The 27,248-nt window shown below is 45.2% G+C and overlaps 1 pseudogene; it reads right to left on the reverse strand.

Moving 5' to 3' along the window:
• On the reverse strand, positions 1–25,644 carry LOC133930128 (uncharacterized; annotated as a pseudogene).
• Between the last annotated feature and the right edge of the window lie 1,604 nt (positions 25,645–27,248).

Raw genomic sequence — 27,248 nt, forward strand, 5'->3', positions numbered from 1 at the left:
TTAACATATTTTGCGGAGGCTGTGCTTAACATATTTTGCGAGGAAGAGGCTGAGGGCCGTGAGGTGGCCAGCCAGGCATTGTACTTCTTTCGGATTGGCAGGAGGCAACATTTCTACGATGGCGTGAATCTTGCCTGGATTGGCCTTGATGCCTCTTTGGGAGACGAGATATCCTAGCATCTTTCCACCCCTAGTGCCAAATATGCATTTCTCTGGGTTCAGCCACACGCCAATGGCCCAGAGGCTGTTGAACGTTTCTTGCAGGTCAGCAACATGGTTGGCTTCTAGTTGGCTTTTTACCACGATATCGTCTATGTAGGCCTTGACGTTGCGGCCCAACTGTTGCTGCAGCACCTTGTGCACTAGGTGGGAGAAGGTGGCCCCAGCATTCTGAAGACCAAAGGGTATTCAGACATAGCAGTACACTCCGAAGGGGGTAATGAAGCTGGTCTTGCTCTCATACACCATTTTCCGCTGTGTTTCTTGACCAGGACGGTGTTGGAGAGCCAATCAGAGTGGATGACCTCTCGGATATCACCGACTTTTAGTACCTTCTGGACTTCTTCCTTTTCAGCTTCTGCCCGCTCCAGAGAGAGCTTGCGAAGCCCCTAGAGTATGGGCCTTGCCTTCAGGTCGACCTGAAGTGAGTGCTCAATAATGCTACGGTCGACTCCTGGGAGGTCCTATAGGGACCATGCGAATGTGTCGAGATTACCCTGCAAGATGGCCAGAAGTTGTTCTTCTTGCCCGGAGGTGAGGTCCCCCCAATTCAGAAGGTCCGGTAAGGTTGGTCTTGGTGTATGGGGACCAACTTTATGTCCCCCTCCGGTTGTGGCCTCAGAGGGCAGCAGTGCTCGGGATGCGCCGACAGAGGGTTCTCCGAGTTCTCCTGTGTCATAGCGTGGATGTGGCGACTAGGGAGTAGAGCAAGGTGCTCATACTCGATGCGTCTAGCCAGGTCTTGGTCACCATGGACGGTTATTAGCCATGGGGTCTGGGTATTTTCAAGCAGAGGTAATTGTGATGGCGTACAGCTCCGAATCTATTTAGAGTTCCCCATCCCAGGATGGCATGGTAGGCGTATGGTACATCCACAACATCGAAGGTGATGAACTCGGATCATGATGCGGAGCCCTCGCTGAAGATGATCAGGAGTTCCATCTGGCCTAGGGCGTTGAGGGGGGCCCCATTGAATCCCTAGAGGGGTCTATTGCTTTGTGAGAGCCGGCTTCGTGGAATTCAGAGCTGGTTGAAGGCATGCATGAATAGGAGGTCCGCCGAGCTGCCTCTGTCAACCAGAATTCTTTGGACGTCGACTTCGGCGATGTTGGCTGAGATGATCAGGGCATCAGAGTGGGGAAATTTTACCCCCTCGGAGATGACTGGGGTGGCGAAGGTAGGGAAAGCTACAGAGGATTCTCTAGGGCCAGATGGTCAACCCGGCGGTTGGCTGACGACCTGCGATCTTCGGACCGCCCCTTGGGGGCCCCATCAATTGAGGCAAAGGCTAGCTGCCTCCCGAGGTACTCCTCTCGGAAGGTGGTGAGGGTTCGGCAGTTGTCAGTATTATGTCCTCGTCCAACGTCGTGTAGAGTGCACCAGGATTCTTCCTCGGAATGCTGGTTTGGAGCGTGGCTTCACTCCGAGAGGCCTCCGGAGCATCCCCGGTCGTGTCCCATGGGGTGGCTTTGGTTCGGAGCCCTGTGGCTTGGGCTGATATTGCTGATGTTTTGGCATTGTCGCTGCCGCCCCGTTTGGGACCCGGCGGTAAGAGCCTCCTCGAAGCTCCTCTTTGCTAGTGGAGTGGAGGTGTGTGACGACCCGACCTACAAGTGCAGCCTCTCGGAATTGGGACGGCAAGCCTCGCTAGCTTGTGAGCGTCTCCAGCAGAATTTCTCCTCCTCCACTTGCGCATATTCCTCGAATTTGCTCATGAGGACTTCTACCATCCATATTGGACATCAGTTTAGCCGATCATATAGGGGGCCTTCGGCCAGGCCCTGGGTCGTGGCGTCGATGACCGAAGAGTCCTATATGCCCCTAATCTGGACCTTGGTTTGGGAGAATCTTCGGAAGTAGTCCTTAAGGGTTTCGTCTGGCTCCTGCCTAATAGTGAACAGGCTACCGGAGGTTACTGGTTCGATGAAGGTGCCTTGCAAGTTGCTGCGGAAGAGGTCTCAGAGTTTTGACCAGGTGTGAATGGTTAGAACCAGTGTATGGCCACCCCTTCTAAGGTGAGGGGGAAGCATTTAGCCATGGTGGCCGGTCCGCCCCCGCTGGCCTCTATGGCTAGGGCTTAGGATCGAACGAACTCATCAGGGTCCGAATTGCCTTTAAACTTGGGCAACTTTGGGGTCCCAAAACCCTCTATGAAGGGTGTAGCCTGCAGGTTAGCCCGCAGGGGAGAGTCGTGGTCTTGCAGGGGGTCCTCACGACGCCGGCTCCGAGGCTGCAGGGACCGAACGGGCCAGGTCCTTGCACTAAGGGGTTCATTTGTTCATGGAGCTTGGGTCAGAACCATGCCGGTTGTCTTGGGAGCAGTGGCAATGGTGTGGGCAGCTTGCTATTTGTCCTGTAGGATTATCCATAGTTCCTCCATCTGGGCCAGGGGTGCCACCAAGCGTGGTTGCCGCTCGGGCGGAATGGTGTTATCAGCAGTAGCATCGGTCGCAGCCCCTAGGGGTGCAGCGGGGGCCTCGCCTTGCTGCTGCTGGGTCTCTGGGGTAGAGAACCCTTTGGTGCCGCTCGCAGCTGTGGTTATGGTTGGGTCGGCGATGGCCATAAAGTTCTCGTTCCCCCTAACTTGGGGGCCGTCGTCGGCGCCGCTTGCTTAAAGCTAGCTAGACTACCGTGTAGGCATGACTAGGGGGACGACCACCATCAACACGGCCTTGGTGGTCTTCTTCTTGGGTAGCATCCTACCTCTCTTAGCACTTCTAAGTTCGGTCCCCACGGACGGCGCGCTGTTGGAGCAAGAGTTCATCTTGCCCCAGCAAGTACGGCGAGAGTTTCTTCTAAGGAGGAGACTCAAGCTTGGAGACGAAGTTTAAGAGGAAGGAACACCACGAATGTATTAATGCTAGAAAATATAGATCGATCTGGGAGGAGTATCACAGCGTGAATTGGTGTTTTTCCACCTCTATGTCTTTTTGCTATCTAGCTCGTTTGTTAGCCCAGGCGACCATGGCTCCTATTTATAGGGTCGTGCATAGCTTGGCATACAAGTTATCATAATGTGCAAATATCTGGGATCTGACCGATTTCCTGGGCCTTATCCCGGATAACTGCTTTCTATGCTATCTGGGAGATAAATGTCCACCATAGTAATTATCGTGGTGCCTGCCCCTTGAAGGGGGTGAGCCGGTCGATAACTGCAGCCCGGCGCCACACTGTCAGGGGTGTCAAGATAGCCTCCATTATGCCGGGGTGTCAGAGCGGCATCCACTAGCCCAGGCATTTAATGCTGGTCACCTCCTTGCAGGCAAAGTGCAACTGGCGCTCCCCTTCTGGCAGATCTTTCTTGAGGCCTGATGACTCACCCGTAGCCTCCAGGAAGCTGGCTGAAGCAGCTGGAGATGGGGGCCTCAGGAGGCATGGCTCTGGGGGGTGAAGTCTTTGGGAGGCCGGACTCCGAAAGGCTGGGGCTTCGGGAAACTGACCCTTTCGGAGGCTAAGCCTTCGGGAGGCAGGACTCCGGAAGGCTCGGGCTTCAGGAGGCCGAGACCTCGGGAGACAGAGCCTTTAGGAGGTAGGACTACGGATGGCTGGGGCTTTGGGAGGTCGAGGCTTCGGGAGGCCGGGCTGGTTAAGCCATGGAGCTGTTGGGGGTCCTTAACAACGACCCCAACACCAAAGGTAACAAAACAGAAGATAAGTATGGAAGCAGTTTTGACAACATAGTTTTTGGAAAATAGACAGACACGAGAAATTCTATCCTAACATCACATCCTACAGCCAAGCATGGCTCTGATATCACTCCTGTAAGACCCCTCATTCCTGGAATCTCCTGTACCTCATGTATCAATCCCTAGATCAAGTAGCTGATATGCATAGTATAAGAGTTGTAGTATCACAGTCAAACTTCGTACATAAGTGTTAAGGTTCAGAGTATAAAAGGTTTACAAACCAATATGTATGTTACAAACCTAGCCTAGTGGCCAATCAAAACACATCGGAAGCAAAATCCCAAGCCACAAGCAGCTAGGGTGCGAACGCGACTTTTAAGACTACTCTTCATCCTCACCTTCATCTCTAGCGAAGTTGGCATCAACTTCCTCATCTGAATGATAGTAAGAGTGAGTATGTAAGACACTCAGCAAGCCCTATACTACTTTCAAAGTGTTGATAGATGCATAATGGGGTAATTCAAGGACGAGGCTTTACGGTTATAATTTTAGAGTAAAGCTATTTTATGCAGGTATTTATGGTGTCATCTACTACTGACATTCACAACAATTCAAGTGGTTCCAAAACAATGTAACAAGCTATATCTAGGGGGTTTTCAGTCTTAGGAGGGGCTACACCTCACTCCGCAGTCCCTATCATCATACCTGGTGTACCTCTAGTACCACACACCTTCTGGTGGATCGAGCCAGGAACCACATCACACAGATATCTAGTCCACAAACTCACTGATCAAGACACACACACCCGGAGTTTAGTCAAAAAGGTTTTCCTTCGCATGTCCATGACTATGGACACGGCTATTCAAATAGATTTACACTCTGTAGAGGTTGTATGGCTTTACCCATGCGATATGCTTAGCCTCCAACCGTTGCAAGCAGAGGACCGAATCATATTGAGACCCCCCAAACACCATTCCTGCCAGACTTTTCTACGAGACACACCAAGTCCCAGTGTTGCCATATACTGAAGGATTGCCCCCTTTTAAGCCTAGGCTGGTTCTAGCAACCTTCAACAGAGGGACATATAGGCACTTGGTCTCTCCTTGCTCTCAGCCTCCTAGTATGATGCCCAACCCAGTCCGATGAAGGAGAAGTCAAGTTCTGCCCATCCAGGACGCATGGTTTCAGGGGATGGCTAAGGCATGGAAGCGACATGACTCGGTCCTTAAGCAGTCGAAGCAGGTATCTTCTAACAATGAACACAACAAAGGAGACTCGAGCCCCCAGGAGCATCCTCACCCAGAGTAGTACTCTACCTGCCCTCTCCAAATCAGTTCTCACCCATTTTCACACACCACACTCCATATCCCACACGACATCAAGGATTACACAACCATCATAGAATTCACAACCATCAAGAATTCATGGTCTATGAGTTAACATTGATAACAACAAATTGATATCTTCGAAGAGATATATTTTAAAAGCTATGTCTCCAGGGAGACGTATTCAATCCTAAGCATGCTAGATATAGGGGTGTCATCCATCAATAATATAGATAACAACAGGTAATCCTAGGGTGGTATGTACTTTGGATGATACATGTATGGTATGGCAATTCTTAATAGGATTACATACTACAAGTAGTTCAAAGAAAACATAATATATAGCACATGTGATATAAGTCTAGTTTTAGTTGATTATGTGTACATTTTGAAAACATAGGTTCAGTATGATCAAGGATATAGGACTTGCATCTATAGAGTCTTCTTTGATGTCTTGGTTGTAATCATGACCTTTCTCACTCCTGATGCTTCCTGCGCAGAACTCGTAGAAATCGTGTGCTTCTGCAATTACAGCTATGATCAACAACTAACTATACTAGAGAAGAATGAAATAACACCAATGTAAATTCAAATGAGCCCGAATGGATATCACAATGTTATAGATGAGTAGATCTCGATTTTAGATGATTTTCGGTGAAAGAATCACTGAAATCGGAGCTAAAATGAAGAAGTTATGGCTCCAGAAGATTTAATCTATAATTAAATCAGGAAAATATGAAATAGCACTATCCATAGGTGGGGCCCACATGAACAGTACTAGTTGGGCCAGATTGGGCTTTGTTTGGGCTAGGCCAGGCTGCACAGTACTGGCCCACTTGGGTTTTCGGCTGGTGGAGAGCGGGCTACGGGAGCTGGGCTGGCCCATAGGGGCGTGGCCTTTAGCGACTGGGCCAGCCTGCCTGGCCAATGACGCACTGTGTTGAGTTGTGGCCCACTCGACCATGCTGAGCCACGCCCCAAGGCCGATCCACGTGAGCGTGCAGGCATGTGGGCGTGCAGGCGTGCTGGCGCACCGTGAGCAGTGAAGGGGAGTTGAAAAATGGCTGGCGATGAGGAATCCATAGCGGTGCATACTGGGAAGCTCACCGGAGTTGGGATTATGATGGGTTTCACGATGGGAAGTCAACACCGGGCTCCTACATGGTATGGTAGATGTGGCGAGGAGCTCATCAACGGCGATCGGCGGTGAAATCAACGCTAGATGGTGTCCAGAGAGGGGACAATGGCCCAGGAAAATTTGGTTACCACCTCCCCTGTATTAGGAGGTGCCAACCTACAAAGAAAAGAGGCCTAGTGCCTCTAGGCATCACAGCACAATGGCCGGCCACAACACAGAGCAAAAGCACACCGGTGGCAGACGGTTTCAAGGCGGCGGAGGCAAAATGCTACGGCTATGTGCGGCTACGCACGAGAAGGAGCTATGAGGATGCTTACATGGTATCTACACAGCCTCAAGGGGGGAGTGGGAGGCTCACCAATGTTGAGACTGTGTGAACTGGAAGGCAGCCGACGGAGCAATGATGTCAAAGCGGTGGAGTGACTTGGTCTTCCTAAGTGAGCGGCTCCCGTCGGGTCTTCGATCAACGAGCGGCGGCACAGGGACGGTGTCAAACTCATAGAGCTCCTCAGTAGCACATCGATGGTGGCTCAGTGATGGTGAAGTTGTGGTGGAGAGAATGGGTGTGGCGGAGACGAAGTGGAAAGGGGGGAGGGTTAAGACGGAGCTAGGTGCACTATTTATAGAAGAGAGGGGAGAGAGGTGAGTAGAGAGAGGTGGTGCAGCACGTTACGTCGAGCAACTTGGGAAACACGTGCGACATCGAGGTGGCAGGGCAGTGCCGACCATGTTCTTGGGGAGTGGGCGCATCACGCGGTCCATGCACGTGCGCGAAAGTCGCGGGCACCAAGAGCTTTGGGTTGCGGGTGAGAGAGAGCTAAGAGAGGGGGAAAGGAGTGGAAGCACGTGACAGGAAATGTGAGAGAGGCAAGTGGCTCGCCGGTTGTCACAGTGGCGAGAGACAGCGAGGCGCGACACTGGGTTGCCCTGGAGGATAGGGAGGAAAGAGCATGCATGAGCGATGGTGGATGGTGAACAAATGGACGGCCGAGCATCCACAGGAGTGGGTGAGCACGCGGGAGAAGGCCAGCGTGGTGTGGTGCGAGTTGGGCCATGGGAGCGCACCAGACAATGCCTTGATATCTAGTGTGCATAGGATTGAATACATCTCTTTAGAGATATCGCTTCATTAAATGTCAAATCAACTCATACGTCATGAATCTTTGGTGATTGTGGAATCCTTGATATGGTGTGGGATATGGAAGTGTTGAGTTACCTGCGTGGTATTCATTACTAGCTTGAAGATGTATGCCTCGGCCATATAAGTACCGAATCATTATGGTATCATGCTAAGGCACCCTAAGTATAACCATGCTTCTTGTTATGGGCATGACATGAGTTTTCCATCTCTCGATCAAGCTGGACAATTTACTAGGAGGCCAAGGGAGCAATGAGAACCAAAGCATCTACCAGGGGCTTCGCGGGATGTTCATTTAACCAAACTCTTTACAAAGGTCCAAGTGGTACCCTAGCATCCCTTACATAGACCAGAAGCATATGGGGTGTCTCATAGTATAGTCTAGCAATGGAAGGTGATTGAAGTGTCTCGGTATGATTCACTCGTCTACTTGCAACGGTTGGACGCTGAGCATATCCTGTGGGTACAATGTACAACCTCTACATAGTGTAAATCTATTCGAATATCCGTGTCTATGTTCATGGACATGGAAAGCAATGACCTCACTTGGTTATATTCGGGACGTGTGTATCTTTGATGAGTGAGTGTGTGGACTAGATGTCCGTAAAATGAGGTTGCTAGCTCGATCCACCAGGAGCTGTGTGGTACTGGAGGTGTAACATATACAATGATAAGGTCTGTAGAGTGAGGTGTAGCCCCTCTCATGACCAAAAACCCCCAGATATACCTTGTTACCTTGTTTAAACTATTTCAAGTTAACAGTAGAGAATATAATTGGATATCTACATGAAACTGCTTGATGCTTAAAAACTAAACCGTGAAGCCTTGTCCTTGAGTCATCCTTTATGCATCTATCGACCCCTTGCAATAGTATAGGACTTGCTGAGTACCTTTCATACTCATCCTTGCTATTATTCAGATGAGGACATGATGCCAACTTCACAGGAGATGAAGACGTGTATGAGGAGTAGAGTTAGTAGTCATGTTCTGTAACACCTCGATTTTCAGATTTCTCAAATTTCTCAAATTTTCCAAGATTAATGAATAGCTTCACCAGTAGTAGAGGTTTAAAACCTATTTTCATAAACAATTAATCAATATAGGTTATTATTTTGTGTGCATTGCATGCTGAGTTTTGTTAGGAGCCAGGTAAATGCATTAAAGTTCTTTTTCATTTTCTTTCTCTTTGGTGTTTTGAGTGAAAAAGATTTTGAAAAGGTTTTACAAAACTTAGTAGTGAATAAGTTAAGGATCTTAATGGTTGGAATTCAAAATCTTTGAATTCATCATCTATTCAATCCTTGATCATACTTGATTCTTCTCCAGGTCAATTCAAATCTTATCCAAATCCTTGTTTAACGCCAATCTCTCCTCTTTCTCAAAATTCTACCCAAATCCAAATTCAAATTCCTTATCTACTCCTATTCTTGTTGAACCTCAATTTTTTGTTTCTCTTAAATTCACTTCAAGCTCAATTCAAATTCAAACACTATTCAAATTTCTCTGTAAAAGTTTCTTTTCTAAACCCTAGATATACCTAAAGTGTCTTTAGGCTCAATCTTGCTCAAGTCCACATCCTTAGCCAAATCTTCTAAATGGCCCAACAAAGGATCCACGAAATCTACAAATTTTCGCGGAGTCCTGGACAGCCTCATCTTCGCATGACGTTTCAGAGTTCAAAACGGCCTTAAATGCAAATATTGACAAAACGGCCGCGCTGTAGCCAATTGGCATCGACGTTCCTGACCGACCAGAGGTCAAATCACCAAGTCCTTTCACCGGTGCATGTCCCATGATGTTCCCCATGCCCTCACCAACCAGGTCGGCCAATAGAGAAGCCAAACCAGTGTAATCAAGGTCGACATACCCGCTGTCCGGTTTCTGGACGCATTCTGTGCACGTACCGGATTTGCATTCTCGTTCCCCGTCAATCTGAAAGCCGTACGGATGCACCAACCACGTCACGGCGTGTCCCATTGAGTCTTCTACATGACCCTAGGAGTCCATCCCCATTTGTGCAGCGACACGACCAGGACGCCATTGCCAACCATAGCACGTCGCAGCCATCACCCATCTCATCTCTGCTGATCGTTCTTCCTCTCAGTGGATGATCTACCCAAAACTATGCCAGAGCATTGTGTTCCCGGGATATATGAACATCTTTGTTCAAACAGTTACTCAAATTTCATAGCCAATCTCCTGGAACGCAAGCGTCTTCGTTCTTGCATCTGTTCGCGATCACCACCAAACCTAGAAGCAGTCATCATTGTTTTGCCGCTACCTTGGATGACCCCCTCCAAAACCAACCATACCGCTGAGTTAGTCTTTCCGCGTTCTATGCCATGCTTCCCTCGTTTCACTGAAGCCGACATCGATGTCTGTGGCCACGCGCCTGATTGCCATCTCCGATGAGACCCGAACCACTACCGCTACATAGAGTCACCAGTAGTATCCTAAACCAAGAAGCGCAACCTTTGGTTTTTTTGATCAATCATAGGTGGTCGATACTAGATCTCAGCGTATCCTTTCTTTAATCTAAGATGGTACTTACATAGCATGCCAAGTTAGTGCCACATCATTCTCCTTAGCCTAGTTAGCGAAGTCTAGTCAGCCCTACACTTCTTGAATCTTGCGCAATAATGTTGTCAAGCCTAACACAGTGATTGTGCAATAAAACCTTTCCCATAGGAAGATAGTTCAGGAAAATCAGCATTTCCTTTTTAGTCTAATCCATCTCCCGAAAGATGTTCTCTTTTCATCTTAACTCCAATTTAGACGATTATTGCATCTAAATATTTCTAAAATCATCTCTATCCAACCATAGTATTTTTAAAGTGTTTTGATGATGTTTGGTATGTTGTTCTTAGTGTTTTTCTTTGTGTTGTTTGTCGGTAGTTCTCGCGAATAGTCGATAATGTTCCGGAGTAGTTCGAGGGACTTCAAGACCAAGATTTCGATAACACTGAGCAGCATTGGGTAAAAGGCAAGTGTCCTTGATCATCTTGAACCTATGTTTTTAAATGTTTTGTTTTACAAAATTGCATGCAGTGTCAATATGATGGGTAGTCACCTATGTTAGGGTTTTCCCTAGATTTTCCCTTATCATCCATTGGAACCTAGATGGTTTATGGTTAGGTATCTTTTATGGATAGATTGCTTAGCCATGCTTTTGGGATGTTGAGAAGTGTCATAATCTTGACTAATAAACATATGCAACAATGGTCGTTAATGTGTTAATGGTCTAGCAACATGGAACCTTAGGCCTTGAGCAAAGTGGTTTTGATGGTTGTCATGGTTATGACGTTGGTTTAGTGTTTGCTCAAGTAACCTAAGTAAGGACCGGTTCGTGGAGCAACAACCCAAGAGTAACGTACCAACCACGAGACTGATATGGGTAAGGCGTGACATACTAATTAGGGTCTATCCAATGTGTGTTGTGTCAGCGCAAAAGGGGGCTTCTGGGTAGGAGTTGAACTCGCGTAAAGCCTGGCAATTAAACCTAGTGGGCAGACACATACTGAATTAGTCTCTAGTTGGTGGCAAATGTCATGCAGTGATTCTTGGCGGCACACCACTGGCGTGTGTTAAGTGTTTCGCGAACACGGCAACATAGAATTCACTGACTCGTTGGGAAAGCTGGACAACCTCTGTAAAGTGTAAAACTGTTATAACAGCTGTGCTCACGGATATGAGAGACTTGGATCCTCACATGATTAGTGGGTTGTGGTTATGAGTTTGGTTGTAGTTATGGTTCTGGTACAGGGAGTACTAGATGGCTGTGGTTATGGTTCTGGTACAGGGAGTACTAGATGGCTGTGGTTATGGTTCTGGTACAGGGAGTACTAGATGGTTGTAGTTTTGATTATAGTACAGGGAGTACTAGACGGTTATGGTATGCAAGGTGGGGAGCCTTGTATGCTGGGTGTTGGACTGTATGGGTTACATTCACTTAATAATTGTTTAATGCTTTTGAGTCTAAATATTTTTTCATTACTCGCATTTACGCGAAAATACCATTTGTTAACCTATTCTTGATATAAGCCTGCATATCATTATCTTTCCATACTTGCTGAGCGCGTCATGTGCTCACACTTGCTATTTTCCCTACACCATGCGACATGTATGCTGCTGCTCAGTGAGTGAAGATGTTGAAGACCATCAAGACGAGGTTGTGATGTTCTAGGCGTGTGTCTCCCGGTCAGTTGCCTGCGGTGTTGTTGGGCACCAGTGCTTCTGTTCCGCTGTAGATATCTTTATAGCAGACAATATATATCAATTTTGTAAGAGTTTAACGTTTATTTAATAAAAGTATTGCTTTTGTTACTTCACCTGTTGTTGAACATCCTGGGCATACATAAGCTGCATTTGGTTTTGGCCATTAAAACCAGGTGTGACATGTTCGCACCTTGTTGTTCTGTTGTGCTTTTGTCGGCCTGTTGACATCACACACTAAAAGCCCTAACCTAGTCATCAAGCATGCATATGCATCATGACATCATAATTCATGTTTTTGGTTTTTGTTTTAAGTGTTCAAAAATGTTTTGGAAAAATGTTACATCGTTAATCAACATGAGTTCCCACCATATGCTTATGAGTGGGAGTTGTTTAGAAATGGTTAAGAAGTCCAAAAAACCATTTAAGAAGGAAAGGGGGAAGATTTTGTAGAAAAGGGAAAAATGAGGGAGAACGTTCAGTACATCGATGAGCTCAAGGTATGATCGGGCCTCCCCATGGTTTGAACACCAGGGCTCAGAATACCACTTAAAATCCATCGACCACTTCTCACTCCCTCACTGGTTCATTCTAACCCCATCAGAGAGATAGAGATAGAGATAGAGAGTAGGGATCCCTTACTATTCCTCCACCTCAAGCTCAACAAAAGCCAAAGATTATAGGATAATGTTGCCCACATCATCCCTGAGCTCATCCTCGGGCATCCCCTCGCCGGAGGAAGCCCAAAGCCTTCTTCCACCCAAAAACCAGAAGAGAGAGAGAGTAGAGCTCCACCTCGACCACCATGATGGCCAGAGATCAATGGAGATGGCATCCCCGAGCTCCTCCCTACCATCTTCTCACCAAAGAAGCTTTCCACGTCTTCTTCCACCTCTAGGCCGGTTAGAGCATCGTGGAGTCGATCTCCACATCGCTGCTTCCTTGGAGCCAGCCAACCCTCAAGCAAGCTTCCCTACACTAAGGTAAAGCTCCCCAACCCTTTTCCCCTTGTTTTTAACGAGTTCCCCCACTCCACATAGACATAGAACTAAGCTCCACCTAGCCATGGATATCAGTCCATGGAGCCTAAGCTTTTGGCCCATGCATGTTTCCCAAACCACTAAAAATACACTACCTTAGTCTTGTAGAGTGTTTTGGTACCACCCTTCGCCGAAGGCATCATCGGAGCACTCGCCGATGTCCTCACTGAGGTGCTGCCATCCAAGCCCAGCGGTCTAATCACCGCTAGGTCCGATCTGACCACTGGGATGAGACTTAGCTGGTTAGACTCAAGTCAGAATCTATAGTCAGGAGTCAGACTGTCACTTGGTTGATCTAACCGCCAGGCCCCATACTCTGACTACCATGGGTTCGGTCTGATCGCCAGGTTTACTCAGTACCGATTTTCTCTCTGTCTGACCCTCACGATCTAACCCCCACCTCACGGTCTGACCGTTAGCCACCTAGAACATAGTGAACCTAGTTTATCCCATGTGATGTTTATATCCTTTCTAGCCTAATCATTTCAAATGTTCTTTTACAAATGTTTACATGATCATGCATCATAAAGCATATTTTATGGCCTTTCATCATGCTTATTGCAATGCACTTTCCCTCTTTTAGTGATTGACAAACCGAAGAGTGATAGGTTTTCTTGAGAAGAATTTCATGGTTGATCTTGTTTATGAAGTTGAGCACCAAGGCAAACATCTATTATATTTCTCCCATATTTTGGAGAATTGCTAGTCAATCTATTAAATATTGCTATGTGTCATATATGCATATTTAGCTAGTCGATGTCAGGAACCGGGTAGAACCTATCTTGTTGCATTTATCCCTATCTCGTTATTGTTGAACCCAATACTTATAACCTAGGGATAACAATGTTAATATCTAAATTAAAATTTATTCGAAATTCTTAGCAATGCATAGGCCGCCGGTACAAGTCGAGAGGTGTATCGTTCACGAGCCATAGGCTTAATTATTTTCACGATGATAATGATGCTGGGATGAAGAGTTGATGATAATGAGATGAGAGGTGGGCGGTTCTAGGGGCAGGTTGGGAGAGGAACCCGTATGATATAGACCGCTTACATCATTTAAGCACCGATCGTTGGTGCCGTAGCTTAAGCACCATTCCATGCTACCACATATCCAAATAGAGTAAGGATGAGCCAAGTATCGTAAGTCACTGCATTCATTTGACTCATGCACCCATGATGTGAGTGAGAGGCTTGTAGAGGAAACTAAGGTTGCTCTGGGAGTAGACCTAGGTGGCCTCCACATACTAGGTCATAGGAACAAAGGTTCGAGGTGAGTATGTGAACGGTTATATCATGAATTATCACTTGTAACCGATGGGTTGTATGGAGGGTGGTCTTGTGTCTTGTGGGTAAATATGTACTCCCCTATTGGTCATGAGCACGCTTATGTCCATCCGCATCAGTTGTAGGGTTCCGATGGTGGTCGTATGTGGTGTGTTGGGAAGTGGCTAGTGAAGGTTTATGTTGAGGAGAGTATGTCCATATGTAAGTATGGTAATGTTCTTATGGTTAGGCTAGGATAGACCAAGAGTTAGGATAAGTAAGTGCCCACATATTTAATTTGTTAGATCAATTTCTTGTCGCATAATTCAATTTAAACTTGTGGCCTATTCCTTGCTAAATCATCCAAATGCATTATTCTTGGAGTCGAGAATATATACATCCATACGAATAAGACTTGTGAGTACCTTCGTACTCACCGTGCTTTGTTGATTGTTTTGTAGAAAAAGTTTAGAAGTTGGTTACTTATGCCCCCACTGAGAGTAGTGTGGTGATGAGTAGTTGCTATACCGTTACTAACCCCGATTGGTTTCCTTGTCGGCAAATGTCTCCACCAGTCTTTGTTTTCTTTAGATGTTATTCTGCTATTTATGTATAATTATGCTAGATGATACTTGTATTTTGTTTAATTTATCAATATGTAATTATTTGAGCTTTGGTATAATCATGATGTTGTGATATACATGTTGGTAGAGATAGGTGTGGATAATAGCTTTCCTGGGAATTATCAAAACACACATATCGGGACTATCGGGATTGAATTCGTTTTAATCATTTAGTGGCTGTGATTGTTGTGGTAAGATGTGGGTTAGCACGTGACACATTGAGAGACGGATGTGTGCTACCTATCATCTTATTAAATGATCATCCAATTTGATTAATTCGAATACAATTTGGATGGGTCCTCATAGCATGGTTGACCATAGGTTAGAGTAGTATGGTAGTTTTAAGTAAAATATGTCAACATCATTACAGAAACTCATTAATGCTTAATTTCACACTCTAAGTGTGTGCTCTCTTTTACTCCTTCCTTTTCTTAGAGCTACCTCTTTTCTTGTGCTTGTTAATATGACTCAATTTGTTCTCTAACTTACCTTGTTCTCTGATGGATTAAGGGCGAGTTGAAAACATACTTAGTTCCGGTTTTTTTTATTAAGGACTTGTGTCTTATCTAATTCTTGGTCTATGTTCTGTTGTTCCTCACTTTGCCATTGGTCCTCTCTCTCAAATTCATGCTATTCTAGCTCATGATGCAATGGCAGGAGCTACCTACAAAGACAATACACGATGGAGATGTACGAGAAGCACATCTTCTACGCTAGGGTATTAGCTAAATAGGTGCATAGGAACTGAAGCCAGTTTACTAAAGATAGTCGAACTTAGGTAATGCGAATTAGACCACAGCTTCTTATTCTCAGACAATAGGACGGTTAATTAGCTATATTATGCCCCTAAGTGTAATGTAGTCATGGATGTTGGATCTTTTTTTTTGTTTGCTATTAAAAAGTGTAACATGTGTAGAACGTGGGTTGGAAATACATCCCTGGTGATAGACCTCCCAGCGGTCTGACCACCAGTGCCAGTGGTGTGACTGTTGACTTTGCACAAAATGTGTTTATGAGAAGTGAGCTAGGCTATGCATACCCATGCACCACCTTATCCTTGATTGTGCATTCTCCCCTGTTGTAGGATGATCATAGTTATGTCATCTTTACATTTGGGAATTTTTCCGATGAACACACTTAGAAACAATCTCAGCTAAGAAAAGACCCCTCCTGGCGGTCCAACCATGCCCTGTCGGTATGACTGCTAGATGTGTGCAGTACTGTGAGAGTCCGCATGGCGGTCTGACTGCCCAGCTCATGGTCTGACCGTGAGAGTCAACCAGAGCAAAATCCCCTCTATCCAAATGGTGGTCTAAGTACCATGATTGTGGTCCAACCACCACTGTGCCATGGTCTAACCAGGCCTAGCTATGGTCTAGCTACCAGAGCATAGAGAGGTTCGATGAGTTTCTGTTCGTGATGTTCGATGAGTTTACATGTCGAACCAAACCCTTAGGGCGTCTTCTTACCAAGATGTTCCTATTTCCCACTTTGTAGTGATATTTGACCCATCACACTCTCCCTTGAGTTTGCTGAATCTCGAGGCTAGATTCTTTTTAAGGGGGGAGGATTGTCACATCCCAAAAACCGTAACCTAGTCATCAAGCATGCATATGCATCATGGCATCATAACTCATATTTTTGGTTTTTGTTATAAGTGTTCAAAAATGTTTTTGAAAAATGTTACGTCGTTAATCAACGTGAGTTCCCACCATATGCTTATGAGTGGTAATTGTTTAGAAATTTTTAGAAATACCTAAAAAACATTTAAGAAGGAAAGGGGGAAGATTTTGTACAAAAGGGAAAAAGGAGGGAGAGCTTTCAGCATGTGGGTTAGCCCACTGGCTGACCGGGCCTCCCCACAGTCTGACCACCAAGGCACATAATGCCACTTAAGACCCATTGATCACCTCTCACTCCCTCACTCGTTGATTCTATCCCTACCCGAGAGAGAGAGAGAGAGAGAGAGAGAGAGAGAGAGAGAGAGAGAGAGAGAGAGAGAGAGAGGATCCCTCACCATTCTTCCACCTCGAGCTCAATGGAAGCTGAAGATCGAAGGAGAAGGTCACCAATATCATGCTTGAGCTCATCCCGAAGCATCCGCTCGCCGGATCAAGCCCCAAGCCTTCTTCACCCAAAAATCGAGAGAGAGAGAGAGAGAGAGAGAGAGAGAGAGAGAGAGAGAGGAAAGCTCCACCTCGACCACAATGATGGCTAGAGATGGATGGAGATGGCTTCCTTGAGCTTCCCAAAGACTTCCCCGAGCTCCTCCCTACTTTCTTCCCACCGGAGAAGCTTCCCATGCCTTCTTCAACCTCTAGGTCAATTAGAGCATCCCGGAGTCAATCTCCACTTTGGAGCTTCCCTAGAGTTGGCGAACCCTCAAGAAATCTTCCCCACACCAAGGTAAAGCTCCCCAACCCTTGTCCCATCATTTTCCATGAGTTTCCTCCATGCCTCATAGCCATAGGACTGAGCTCCACCTAGCCATCAATGCTGATCCATGTAGACCAAGCTTTTGGCCCCATGCATGTCACCCAAACCACCTAAAATACACTAACGTAGTTTTGTAGATTATTTTGGTACCACCCTTGGTTGAAGGTATCTCCGGAGCCTTCGCCAGTGACCTCGTTGAGGTGCTGCCGGCCAGGCCTAGCGGTATGACCACCATGAGGGTTGGTCTGACCACCAAGATGAGACTTGGCCAGTTAGACTCAAGTCGGACTCTATATTCAGGCGCCACTTGGCTGGTCTGACCACCAGACCCCGCGGTCTGACCTCCATTAGTCTGGTCTTACTGCCAGGTTTACTCAGTATTGATTTCCTCTCTATACGACCCTCATGATCTAACTGCCAGCCACCCATAACACAGTGAACCTTGTTTATCTCTTGTGATGCTTATATCCTTTCTAGCCTAATCTCTTCAAATGTTTGTTTACAAATGTTTTCATGATCATGCATTAGAAAGCATATTTTATGGCCTTTCATCATGCTTAGTGTGATGCACGTTCCCTCTTTTAGAGATCGATGAACTGGAGAGTGACTAGGTTTTTTTGAGAATAATTTCGTCGTTGATCTTGTTTGTGAAGCTGAGCACCAAGGCAAGGTGTCTATCATATTTCTCCCATATTTTGGTGAATTGGTGGTCAATCTGTTAGATATTGCTATGTGTCGTATATGCATATTTAGCTAGTTGATGTCGGGAATTGGGTAGAGCCTATCTTGTTGTATTTATTCCTATCTTGTTATTGTTGATCCCAATACTTTTAACCTAGAGACAACAATGCTAATGTCTAACTTAAAATTTATCTGAAATACTTAGCAATGCATATGTCACTGGAGTTCTATCATTTGCGAGCTATAGGCTTAATTATTTTCACCATGATAATGATGTTGGGATGAAGAGTTGGTAAGAATGAGACGAGATGTGGGTTATTAAAGGCAGATATTTTGATGAATTAATATCACTGTCGGTTATTAAAGGCACATCATTTGTTGAACTATTGGTTATTAAAGGCACATCTTTTGATGTCGGTTATTAAAGGCACATGTTTTGATCAACTAATATCATTGTTGGTTCTTGCAAAGAACTAATGGGGATAATTTGAATACCTTTGCTGGTTCGTGTTACCATCTAGCAGTGATGTATCACTATCGTTTCATAACAAGAATCGGCAGTGATAATCACTATGACTGTTGGTTCATGATGGATTGACTTTTTATGTGCGCCTGGAGCTCACAAACTGGTAATGATATATTATCACCATCATTTATTACTGAACCAACAATGAAAGAGGGGCAGGGATGACCCTTTCTGCAGCAGTTCTCTATTATGGTAGTCCATATTTATAGACTCCTTTTTGATGTCATATCTGACTAAGTTTTATTTCTTTGAGGCATATCCCAACAAACCTCCCCTTGACTAAAAAATCCCTATAAATATGTTCATGTAGAAAGTTTCTATGAAACCCCAAAGGGCTACTAAGCACCACAAATACCTACTAAGTCCAGACAATGCTTGAACTTAGTATTAGGGAGTGACTTGGTAAGCATATCTATGGGATTATCTTCAATATGTATCTTCCCTACAATAACTTGCCCTTGGGAAACAATATCATGCATAAGTGGTTATTGGTATTGATATGTGCTTGGTCTTGGCATGTAAAATATCATTCTTGGTCAAACAAATATTACTTTCACTACCATAATAAACAATAATAATATCATGTGGAATACCAAGTTCGAAAACTAGATCTCACAACAACATAGCTTTCTTAATACCTTCACTGACTAAAATATATTCTGCTTTAGTAGTACAAAGAGTAGAAATTGACTGAATAATAGCTTTCCAACTGACGGCTTAACCACATAAATTGAAGATACATCTAGAAATAGAACTTCGTTTATCAAGATCACTAGCATAATCAGAATGAACAAACCCAATAACATTATTAGCCTTCACCTTATTCTTTTGAAACATCAAGCCAAAATTAGCAGTATCTTTCAAATAATGAAGAATCCACTTAATAGAATTCAAATATTATTTGCCAAGATTATGCATAAATCTGCTAACCACACTACTGCATGAGCCAAATATAGTCAAGTATAAATCATAACATACATGAGATTTCTAGCAGCACTAGCATAAAGAACATGTGGCATGCAATCTTTGTGTTTTTCATTAGTAGGACATTGACTTGAAGATAATTTTATTTCAAATAAAAGGTGTCGAAATAGGCATGCAATTACCGAGATGCTACACACCATGGTAGAAGTAATAAATACTCTCTCATGCACAAGGGAAAGAAAATCACTTTGCTTCCTTTGACACCTGCTGAAATTGTGCAATGTGATAAAGCGCTAGCTGAAAAAGAAAAGAAAGAACGTGTTTTGGAATCTGAAAATTAGCAAGTAGCTCAATCTGTTTTCCCACCTAAGAAAGAGAAGAACACACCTAGGTCCGAAGGCATTAAGTTAAAGGGTGGTGTTATGCTTGCTACTAAATCTGACCTTGCTGAAATTCAAGATAATGATGCTTTGTGCTATGCTTTGGTATGCAAAGAGGTTCTATTTTTAATTGATGACATACCTAGCTCTTTGCCTGCTGCTGTCACTAACCTTTTGCAGGAGTATAAGGATGTCTTTCCAGCTGAGATACCCCCGGTGATAAGGGTCGGAGATCACCAACAGCAAGATACCGATGGAAACCTCCCCGGGGTGGCCCGATCTTCACGACAGTAGGTTGAAAATCACAAGATAACTTGCTGCGAACAGCGGAGGATAACTAGCTTTATACCTGCCAAGGTTGGATGCGACCAAGCGACGGGGAGAGAGGCACCGAAACAGCGAAGACTTCGACTCGATCTCCGAACGACCGCAGAACCACAAACCGGGACTAATCCACACAAAACGGTGCAGCCGTACTGGAAACCGTAGAGCACGAAGTAGAGGACCCCAGAGGGATCTCTTCACAAGTCCAGGAAGAACAAGGAAGAACAGGGGTGTGCAAGGCACTCAGCAGCTCGGCTGCAAACCATACAGGTTATGTGTTCATTCAAAATGATCAAAATTAAATTGTCTTTTGCAGCAGTACATAGGGGTATTTATACTAGTAACAAGTCTCTAAGATAAGTATGAACTGAAGTCTCCACGTTGGGAAGGTGGAAGGCCAACAGGTGAAGCACTCCCGAGATGGTCTTTAATTCCCGCGCGTCTCGGGGTCTTCTGCGCAGTCTTCACGAAAATGGCCATTACTCCTAGCTCGGAAGTCCAAATGACGTGCCGTCAGTTGCGTTGGAAACTAGACTTGAAGCACTTTCCAACCATGTATATTATGACCCCCGTCTCTTCCCGAGATGGTACAGTTTTGCCTTGGAAGTTGGAGCAGTTGCTGTGTAACACTGGGTCTTGGCACGTAACCCATTCTCCTCGGGAGCAGCCGCCTTGGTGTTCTTGGCGTAACCCTCAGCGTCCTCGATGTAACCCGACATTGTCGCCTCTTGTGTAAACCTAAGTAACATAAGAGTACACGATTTAGGCAGTATATAATTCTCATCAATATCAAGGTGTAACCGAGAGAGGAAAGTATGCACCTCTTGTTGGAGTAACTTTGCACGGCTGCGTGTAACGGGTCCTTCATAGGCTTGAGCGCGTGTATCCATGGCTTTGCTTGGTGTAACCGGTGTTGCACTTGTCTCTTGAAGTGTAACCTTAGTTGGACTTGGTGTAACTTGTGGCGTAACCGATGGTGTAAGTGACACAGCCGGCGTAACCGATGCACTCGGGTTACGGATGGCTGGGATGTCCTCATCATCCTCCCCCTCTTGAAAAGGAGTCGTCCTCGATTCTTCCAATCCAAAGAAAGGAGACAGATCGGCGACGTTGAAACTTGTACTCACACCATAAGTACTTGGAAGATCAATTTCATATGCATTGTCATTGATCTTGCGAAGCACTTTGAATGGACCATCGGCTCGGGGCTGCAACTTGCTCTTGCGTTGTTCAGGAAAGCGGTCCTTGCGTAGGTGCACCCAAACCAAGTCTCCTGGTTCAAACAACATCTTCTTGCGCCCTTTGTTTGCACGCTGCTCATACAGCTTGGTCATCTTCTCTATGTTTTCTCTTGCTCGATCATGAAGTTTCTTTACAAATTCAGCTCGCTTGCTTGCATCAAAGTTCATACGTTCCTGCATAGGCAAAGGCAAAAGATCGATGGGAGCAGTAGGTTTGAAACCATAACAATCTCGAATGGACAAAATTTTGTGGTTGAGTGTACCGCCCTGTTGTATGCAAATTCCACATGAGGCAAGCTTTCTTCCCACAATTTCAGATTCTTCTTTAGGACAACTCGCAACAAAGTTGATAGCGTGCGGTTCACAACTTCGGTTTGCCCATCAGTTTGAGGATGACACGTTGTAGAGAACAGCAGCCTTGTTCCAAGTTTTCCCCACAAGGTCTTCCAGAAGTAGCTCAAAAACTTGGTGTCACGATCAGACATAATGGTACGTGGCACTCTATGTAGACGTACAATTTCCCTGAAAAACAATTCAGTAATGTGTGAAGCATCGTCGCTCTTATGACAGGGAATAAAGTGTGCCATTTTGCTGAAACGATCAACCACAACAAAGATTGAATCCCTCCCCCTCTTTGTTCGAGGTAAACCAAGAACAAAGTCCATAGAAATATCTTCCCATGGAACACTAGGAATAGGCAAAGGGGTGTATAAACCATGAGGGTTCAAGCGTGACTTAGCTTTGTGGCATGTTATGCAGCGAAGAACATGTCTCTCCACATCTTGCCGCATCTTTGGCCAAAAGAAATGATTAGCCAGCACTTGCTCCGTTTTCTTGGCACCAAAGTGGCCCATAAGTCCTCCGGCATGAGCTTCCTGCAAAAGCATTAGGCGAACAGAGCAATCTGGAATGCAAAGTTTGTTAGCTCGAAACAAAAATTCATCATGTAAATGGAACTTTTCCCATCCCTTGACATCACAACATTTTGCAAATAGTTCAGCAAAGAATGAATCAGTAGCATACAAATCTTTTATGTTCTCCAAATCAAGAATTTTAACATCAAGTTGGGACAGCAAAGCATGACGTCTAGATAAAGCATCTGCAACAACATTTTCCTTTCCTTTCTTGTATTTGACAATATAAGGAAAAGACTCAATGAATTCACTCCATTTAGCATGTCTTTTGTTCAGTTTTAATTGGCCCTTTAAATGTTTCAAAGATTCATGGTCTGAATGTATCACAAATTCTTTGGGCAATAGATAGTGTTGCCAAGTTTCCAAACTCCTCACAAGAGCATAAAGTTCTTTATCATAAACTGAATAATTCAGAGTTGGACCACTTAGTTTTTCGCTGAAGTATGCAATGGGTCTTCCTTCTTGCATGAGCACGCCTCCAATCCCTACACCACTTGCATCACATTCAATCTCAAAGGTCTTACCAAAATCTGGAAGTGCAAGGAGTGGGGCTGATGTCAACTTCTTTTTCAGCTCTTCAAATGCCTTCTCTTGTGCTTCCCCCCATTGGAATGAAATGTCCTTCTTTGTCAACTCGTTGATTGGGGGCAGCAATAGAACTGAAATCTTTCACAAACCGACGATAGAAGCCAGCAAGTCCAAGGAAGCTTCGCACTTGGCTCACATTTTGTGGAGGCTTCCACTCACGAACAGCTTTGATCTTCTCCTCATCCACCTCCACGCCATGAGCTGAAACAACAAAACCAAGAAACACAACCTTGTCGGTGCAAAAGGTGCACTTGGCAAGGTTAGCATACAAGCATTCCTTCCTCAAAACAGCAAGCACACATTTTATATGTTCAACATGTTCATCAAGAGACTTGCTGTAAATCAAGATATCATCAAAGTAAACAACAACAAACTTGCCAATGAAAGTTCTAAGCACATGATTCATCAATCTCATGAAGGTGCTAGGTGCATTGGTCAAACCAAATGGCATTACCAACCATTCATACAGCCCAAACTTGGTTTTGAAGGCTGTTTTCCATTCATCTCCTTCTCTCATTCGGATTTGGTGGTAGCCACTTCTCAAATCAATTTTGGTGAAAATGATAGCACCACTAAGCTCATCAAGCATATCATCAAGTCGAGGTATGGGATGTCTATACCTTATGGTGATGTTATTAATGGCTCGGCAATCAACACACATTCTCCAAGAGCCATCTTTTTTTGGAACTAAAAGGACAGGAACAGCACAAGGTGATAGACTTTCCTTTACATAACCTTTGTTGATGAGCTCCTACACTTGGCGCTGAATTTCTTTTGTTTCCTCCGGGTTGGTGCGATATGGTGCACGGTTAGGAAGTGGAGCACCAGGAACAAGATCGATTTGATGTTCAATTCCTCTCTTTGGTGGCAGCCCTGGTGGTACTTCCTCAGGAAACACATCTTCATATTCCTGTAACACATCAAAAACAGCACTAGGCAAAGTAGAGGGTAAGTCGTTAGTGACAAGAAAATTGTCCTTGTACAGGAGTACATAGAACACAGCATTGGGTTCACTCAATTCTTTTAAATCCCCCTTCCTAGCCATCATCACTAAACCCTCTTTTCCCTTTGGCTCGGTTCTTTGCAGCTGTGGAGTTTTATTTGGCTTTGGAAACACTCCTTCACTATGTTTGTGGGTCACTCGCAAGTGGTTCTCGCTCACTCGCTGTTTTCTTTTCAGATCATCTCTCACAATCTCCTCCGGTGACAAAGGAAGCAAAGTGATGCACTCTCCTTTGTACATGAGAACAATCTTGTTGGCGCGACCGCAAATCTGAGCATCTCGGTCATACAACCAAGGTCTTCCTAACAGCAATTGGCATGCTTCCATTGGAACCACATCACACTCCACATGATCATTGTACCGCCCAATGGAGAAGGGAACGGTCACAATGTTTGTTACACGCAGCGCACCACAATCATTTAACCATTGCATCTTGTATGGAGAAGGGTGGCGCCGCTGTTTCAGTCCCAATCTTTCAACTAATTCTTGACTTGCAATATTATTGCAGCTGCCATTGTCAACAATGATTCGACACAACTTGTCCTTGATCATGCCCTGGGTGTGAAAAAGATTGTGCCGCTGATTATTCTCTTCTTGGACAGCAGTAACACTAAGCACTCGGCGAGAAATGAAGCAATTATTGTCTCCATCATCAGGTTGAATTTCATCACCTTCATCTTGCATAATTTCTTCATCATATATTGGAGCTTCTTCCTCAGGTTCGCTTTCAGATTCCCATTCACCTTGCTCATTCATAATCATGGTCCTTCGACTAGGACATTGAGCAGCAACATGTCCTCGACCTTGGCACTTGTGACAAACAATGCCTCGGGTATGGGAAGAAGAAGCAGCAGCTGATGCAACAGAAGGGGTTGCTGTACTTGCAGCAGGACGTCGCTGTTCTTGCTGAATTGCAGGTGAAGAAGCAGTAGAAACCGTTGTCTTTGCAGCACCAATGGATGGAGAAGGCCTAGCAGCAACTCCTTGTGATCTTCCCCCACCAACAGAGGTACCGGGCTGCTGCCGACGCCATGGGGCTGAAATTGATTGGCTCCTATAAGACCTTCTTCGTCCCTCTTGCTGAATTTTCCTCTCGGTGCGCATAGCTTGATCAACAAGGTCTTGCAAATTATGATATGGAAACATCTCAACAAAACCTGAAATTTCTTCATTGAGACCATTCAAAAATCTTGCCATTTTTGACTCTTCATCTTCTCTAATTCCAGATCTCACCAAGAGTAACTCCATCTCCTTGAAGTAGTCATCAACAGATTTTGATCCTTGTCTCAATGTTTGTAACCTATTGCGGAGGTCACGCTGATAGCTTGATGGCACAAAGCGTCTTCTCATCACTCTCTTCATCTCAGCCCATGTGTTGATATGATCACGTCCCAACACACGTTGATTTTCTTGAACTTGGTTCCACCATGTGAGAGCGTAACCTGAAAACTCAACAGAAGCAAGGTTGACACGCCTCTGATCAGAAAGATTATGCACTCTAAAAATCTGATCACATTGCTCCTCCCATTCAAGATAAGCATCAGCATTTTCTTTCCCTGAAAATTTTGGGACACTTAACTTTACACGAGCAATGCTATCCGGATCATCTCTATTGCGACGACCACGATGATTTTCCCCATCATGACCAGCACCACGACGATGTTCATGTGGCTGTCCAAAATGCCTATGGTGACCAAAAGGATTTTCATTATCATCAAATCCCTCCTCATACTCATCATGAACTTCATCTTCATCATCAAAATGTACACGACGATCACGTCCACGTCCTCCTCCACGCTGATAATCAAATTCAGCACGCCGTCCACCACCACGCTGATCAAAATCAGCACGACACCCTCCACCATGACCACCACGACCATTGCCGTTGCGGCCATGAAATCCAGCACCAAAACCAGAATTTTCATCACCAAATTCTTCACGGTGATTGTCTTCATGTTGATGTTGTGGACCTCGACCACCCGCTGCAGGAAGATGTTCGTTGAACATCCTCTCCATCGCCTCCAAGAGCGAGTTGGTCATTTGGCGTAGCTCAGCCCGTGCAACAGGGGGTTCTTCATCTCCGTGGTTCCCACCATGAACACTCGAATTGGATCCTGCCATGTTAGACTAGTTGCAAGAAAAAGTGGAATAGGTAAATTTGTGGAAACACACAATCTCACCTCTTGCTTACCCAAGTTCTTGCTCGTTCTCAAGGACCGTGAATGTGCTCAAAGTGGTATAACACAGCTGTGATTAAGCGGTCGAAAGGATTACGAAACGAGAGGTCCGGTTTACGGCTTTTTGTGGAGCTATAGGTGGCTGTTCAAGGGAGGCTATGGTACTGTAACAAAGTGGTGTAACCGTTCAAATGATGTGTAAATGCTGCTGTCAGTGCACCACAGCCCTCTTTGCTTTTTTTTTCTTTTTTTTTCTTCTTCTTTTTTTTTATACTTTTTTCACACTCTTTTTTTTTCAGATTTTTTTTTTCAGCAAACACACGATGACATATGAGGAGTGCGGATAAAAGTTAAACAAGAGTACGGCGGAAGAACAAAGATGGTGACTAGCAACAAGATGAACGAAACGAACACAAAGTAACAGTACCACGAAATGGCTATAGGATTTTTTTTTTGGCTTTTTAGTGGACTGTAGGATATGGCGAAACAAATATATGTGATGGATAAAAGCAGTAGTAGATGGTAAACGAATAGATAGATAAGTAGGTGATAACAAAACCTACCGTGACAACGATAGCTCTGATTACCACATGATAAGGGTCGGAGATCACCAACAGCAAGGTACCGATGGAAACCTCCTCGGGGTGGCCCGATCTTCATGACAGTAGGTTGGAAATCACAAGATAACTTGCTGCGAACAGCGGAGGATAACTAGCTTTATACCTGCCAAGGTTGGATGCGACCAAGCGACGGGGAGAGAGGCACCGAAACCGCGAAGACTTCGACTCGATCTCCGAACGACCGCAGAACCACAAACCGGAACTAATCCACACAAAACGGTGCAGCCGTACTGGAAACCGTAGAGCACGAAGTAGAGGACCCCAGAGGGATCTCTTCACAAGTCCAGGAAGAACAAGGAAGAACAGGGGTGTGCAAGGCACTCAGCAGCTCGGCTGCAAACCATACAGGTTATGTGTTCATTCAAAATGATCAAAATTAAATTGTCTTTTGCAGCAGTACATAGGGGTATTTATACTAGTAACAAGTCTCTAAGATAAGTATGAACTGAAGTCTCCACGTTGGGAAGGTGGAAGGCCAACAGGTGAAGCACTCCCGAGATGGTCTTTAATTCCCGCGCGTCTCGGGGTCTTCTGCGCAGTCTTCACGAAAATGGCCATTACTCCTAGCTCGGAAGTCCAAATGACGTGCCGTCAGTTGCGTTGGAAACTAGACTTGAAGCACTTTCCAACCATGTATATTATGACCCCCGTCTCTTCCCGAGATGGTACAGTTTTGCCTTGGAAGTTGGAGCAGTTGCTGTGTAACATTGGGTCTTGGCGCGTAACCCATTCTCCTCGGGAGCAGCCGCCTTGGTGTTCTTGGCGTAACCCTCAGCGTCCTCGATGTAACCCGATATTGTCGCCTCTTGTGTAAACCTAAGTAACATAAGAGTACACGATTTAGGCA

This window comes from Phragmites australis, chromosome 10, assembly GCF_958298935.1.
Source record: "Phragmites australis chromosome 10, lpPhrAust1.1, whole genome shotgun sequence".
Lineage (NCBI taxonomy): Eukaryota > Viridiplantae > Streptophyta > Magnoliopsida > Poales > Poaceae > Phragmites > Phragmites australis.